Source organism: Musca domestica, unplaced genomic scaffold, assembly GCF_030504385.1.
Source record: "Musca domestica strain aabys unplaced genomic scaffold, Musca_domestica.polishedcontigs.V.1.1 45, whole genome shotgun sequence".
NCBI lineage: Eukaryota > Metazoa > Arthropoda > Insecta > Diptera > Muscidae > Musca > Musca domestica.
In genome coordinates, this window is record NW_026712335.1 from 2,356,466 (window position 1) to 2,361,912 (window position 5,447).

Here is a 5,447-nt window from a genome sequence, read left to right on the forward strand (position 1 = left end):
ATGGCCATCAAAATCTCCGGATACCCATCCGTTGGACTATTATGTCTGTACTATTTTTGAAAGCATTCCCATTCGCCGGGAATTGGCCAAAATACCGCAGAGCAATATTCGGGCAGCGTGACGGTTTCATTGGCCGTTTGAAGGCCATAATTCGTGCCAAAGGTGACCAATTCGAACAAATCTAAACTTATTCTAAAATTTGACGCTATTTCCGACATTTTTTGCTTTCATTCAAAAAGATTTAAAAACAAGTAAGCCACCCTACTACACTACAGTATGGTAGAAGACCTTTTATGTCCAAATTCAATCTGGAAGCTTTCTCGTTTGAAATTATGTCATAGAGCGCTGTCCAGATATTATCCTTGCATTTTTGCTTTTCTACTGTATTGGGATATATTTTTCAACGAAATCAGCTTAAAAAACCAGAAGTTTGGCTAGTGTATTTTGGATTTCGCCTGTAAGTTTATTTTCTGCGTTTCGGTAGAATGGAAATGTTGGTATTTTTTTAGACAAAAGTAGTGGTTCATTCTACTCGCTGTCCTTAACTTCTAACTTCATGCGAGATTTCGTGTCCTTTGGTCTCTATTGGTGACCTTTATCTGCAAAATCAGGAACATTTTTAGTTGTTGGTCCATTTCTTCCCCTAAAAACAAAAGTCTTAGGCCTTCTGAGCCTAACCCTACCCTTATGAAAATTTTCGTGAGGATCCGACGATAATTGCAATCTGTATATAATATCCCCAATCTGTGTTGCAAGGTGAAAAAACATTACAAAATGAATACTTCAATATTTTAAGTCATATTGAAAAAATCGCATGCAATAAAAAATATGAAAAAAATCAAAATATATCACAAAATACAACAAAATCTATATTAACACCAAATTGCAGTATTCTAGCTCATTCCCTTTGTCCAATACAAAGTATTCAATTTTAAGTACATTTTAGTCCTTTTCGCACCCTTTTAGTGGGAATTTCTAACAACCCACCCTTATCACTAAGACTGGCCCCAGTACAAAATTTCCAGATTTTATCTACGGTAATACCAGTAAGTTCTAAGTGATGTGTCCTCTTTATCTTCTTTAGGTTTCTTCTTGGTCTCATATAATAGCTTCATTTGAAAATTTGGATTTGATCGATCTATGATCGTGGTCTTCAGGATATTTTCTCTTCTGGTCTTAATGCCCAGACAAATCTGTAGAACAGTTTGAAAGTTTTGGTTCCAATATTTCGATTATAACATTTTTTTTCTTCATGTAGTATGTAGTATAAAACATAACTTTTAATTGTTAAAAAAAAAAACGTTACCATTGACCACTTTATATTGTAGAACCTTCTAATGTAATTATCTGACCTTAGTATTGATTCTAGCATCTTCTACACGTTTCGCTAATAAAAACTTACATATCTTCTCTTCTACTCAGTTATTGGTAATGATCTTGAGAGACCTTTGACTGGACCTCAGCACATAACTGTCACTACGTGCCCAAGTTACACTAGAAACCAAAGGCACACACACACACATATGTATTTGCTTAGAAATCAAACCAATCTAAATTGGTTAGCCATGAAAGAAGACGACGATTTCATTCATTCGCTTTTTGGGGTTATACCAACACGTGCAGTGGTGAGTATTCCAACGTCAATTTATGATCGATGTGACCGCTGGTCATGTAATATGGTGGACAATGATGGTGATGATGTTGATACTGCTGCTGGCTCCGAGAGACTGCAAAATTTGAAAAACAACATTTTTCTGCACAGAAACTCAATTATTGTTGCTGTTGCCACTGCCGCTGCTGTCGTTGTTTACCTTGTTGCGGATTTGTGGAATTGCAAACAGCGGCGACCGGTAACTGGCAAACCGACACAGACAAAAAGAAAAACAAATAATCACTGCTTGTGAATTATTTGCTTAAACGCAATTTTTATGGGGTATTCGCGTATGAATTTGAGAATTACATTTGTACAAATGTTTTGGCTTTTAAGTCATCATTTTTTTTTTTTTTTTTTTTATAAAATTCATTTCATTTGTTTAGCAGAAAAAATAACAGCAGTAAGATATGGCAAAGCTACCATTGATGATGACAATGATGTTGCTTTTTAGGATGATGTGATACAAAATGAAAAAATATTTTGATTTACAGCAAATATTGCTCTGAGAAAAATACCATTGCGTAGGGTTTTTAGCAAAAAAAAAAAAATATTTTGATATGCCATTAAAAAAGAGTATTTGAAAAAAAAAAAAAAAAAACAAAAAAACTTTTCTAAAGACCCAAAGTGACAAAGACACGATTGCAATCATTTGTAACGAATTTTTTTTTTCATTGATACCTTGAATCGAGTTTATTTGAATTTTTCACGACTCTTAGGGGTTACAAATGGTAAAAGACTTTAGATATGCACAGGAAGGTATAAAGTTTTGGGTTAACCAAACATTTATGGCACACAATGTATGGCCATATACTTCGCTAGCGTATATAGAAAATATTTATACACACTTTTCATGTTATAACATTTTTTTATTTATTTTATTATTATTTTTATACCCTAAAACACAAATACATCAAAGCGTCACTTCCGACCATTACAGTGATGCTGATAGCCAAGGAAGGGATATATGGCAAAATAGGTACAATATATAATACTTGTGCAGTGCTCTATGACATAATTCCAAAAGCGAAATCTTCGAAAATGAATGGAACTTCTACCATATTGTAGTGTTGTAGGGTATGACATGGTTGGCCCCGAACGACTATAGCCTTTGCGTACTTGTTTATTAATAAAATGTTAATACTACTTATCGTATTAATATAATGCGATATTTTCGCACCTTACTTTTGACTGGTACAAATATTAGGATATGCCTAGTTGCAAAGTAATGGGTTGCTGTCTTCGTTATCAAAAAGATATATGTCTATTTTGATAATTTTCAATGGAAGCAGAGGACCAACATTTGGAACTAAAGCCTTTGGCTACTTGCTTTATTTTATTATTATTATTATTATTATTATTATTATTATTATTATTATTATTTGTATTATTATTATTTGTATTATTATTATTAATATTATTATTATTATTATTATTATTTGTATTATTATTATTTGTATTATTATTATTATTATTATTATTATTATTATTATTATTATTATTATTATTATATTATTATTATTATTAATTATTATATTATTATTATTATTATTATTATTATTATTATTATTATTATTATTATTATTATTATTATTATTATTATTATTATTATTATTATTATTATTATTATTATTATTATATTATTATTATTATTATTATTATTATTATTATTATTATTATTATTATATTATTATTATATTATTATTATTATTATTATTATTATTATTAATTATTATTATATTATTATTAGTATTATTATTATTATTATTATTATTATTATTATATTATTATTATTATTATTATTATTATTATTATTATTATTATTATTATTATTATTATATTATTATTATTATTATTATTATTATTATTATTATTATTATTATTAGTATTATATTATTTATTATTATTATTATTGTTATTATTATTATATTATTATTATTATTATTATTATTATTATTATTATTATTATTATTATTATTATTATTATTATTATTATTATTATTATTATTATTATTATTATTATATTATTATTATTATTATTATTATTATTATTATTATTATTATTATTATTATTATTATTATTATTATTATTATTATTATTATTATTATTATTATTATTATTATTCTTATTCTTATTATTATTAATTTTGTGATTGTATTGAGGGTTATGATGTTTGACCAAAATAATCAAATTTGAAGACAACTAATTTTACAATGTTTTTTTCAAAAATATTAAAGATATTATTTAAAACACTATTGCTCACATGTTTTTTCAACTGTACCAGCAACTGCAAATATAAAATCCAGCAGAAGAAAAACAAAACATAACTTACCCAATTTTTTGCGATCTCAACATAGACTATTCGCATCAAACAACAATGGAAAATAAAATTCACTACTTTTATTTATTTCCCATTTGTCTAAGTCTTCTAGAATCATAAATGCTGAGTAATATTTTTATCATTTCTTTGACTTCTTTAGCGGTTCATTGCACATTTGTTTGAAAAACATACAGGGTGAGATGAAAAAACTGCAACCAACTTCAGACTGCTGCCATGTCTAAGCCACTCGTCCAACAGCTGTTGAAATTATTCCAGTGACATCTCATTATATTGTTTACAAGCGATCACAAGCATTTTGGCGAGAATTTTCCAGAAAAAATGTTATTCGTGATGGAATTCAAGCGTGATAGTGTGATTTCTTTATATTTGACTGGAAAACCACAAGTGGCTATCGTTAGAGCACTCCAGCATTTAAATGTGAATAAATCATTTGTGTCTCGTAACATCGCTCGTTACCGTGATACTGGTAGCGTAGCCCGACGTCAAAGAAGTGGACGGAAGAAAACAGCAACATCAGCAGAAATGGTTCGCATAGTAAAGAAGCGATTTGATCAAACACAGCGTCGCAATGGCCGAAAAACGGCTCGTGAGCTGAACATATCGCAATATTCCATTCGACAAATATTGAAATATGAGCTCGGGGTAAAGCCATTGAAATTCCAAAAAAGCAAGAACTTACACCGCAACTGAAAGAAAATAAAATCAAAAAACATAAAGAGTTGCTTCGCTTGGCCGAAAGTGGTGAACTGCCGAATTCCGTTTTCTCCAATAAGAAAACATTCGTTGCCCAGCAGTTTGTCAAGCAGTTTGCCACCAGAACTCAAGCGACGGCCATGGTGATTGGGGTGGGCCACCATAACAGCCGATGGTCGCTCTCCGCTCGTATTAATCGACCGTGGCATCAGAATAAATGCCGAATATTATCGCGCAAATATTCTGGAGGGTGCATTAAAGCCTTGGACACGCAAAAATTTTGGCCGCAGACCTTGGACACCCCAGCACCATCGCACTTAGCACGCGCCACCCTAGAATGGTTACAAAATGAGGTTCCACGCGCTCAATGGCCACCAAAATCTCCGGATACCAATCCGTTGGACTATTGTGTCTGGAGTATCTTGAAAAGCAAGGTTTGCACTAAAAAATACCAAAATGTCGATCACCCCAAGCAAGAGTTTCGCCGGGAATGGGCAAAAATACTGCAGAGCAACATTCTGGCAGCGGGTGGCGGTTTCATTGACCGTTTGAAGGCCATAATTCGTGCCAAAGGCGATCAATTCGAACAAATCTAAACTTATTCTAAAATTTGATGCTATTTCCGACATTTTGTGCTTTCATTCAATAAAGTTTAAAGAAAAACAAATAAAGAAGTAGTAAGTTCGGCCGGGCTGAACTTTGAATACCCTCCACCATTTGGACGATTTTGAGAATTTTCAAAAAAATAACATTCGCCAAAA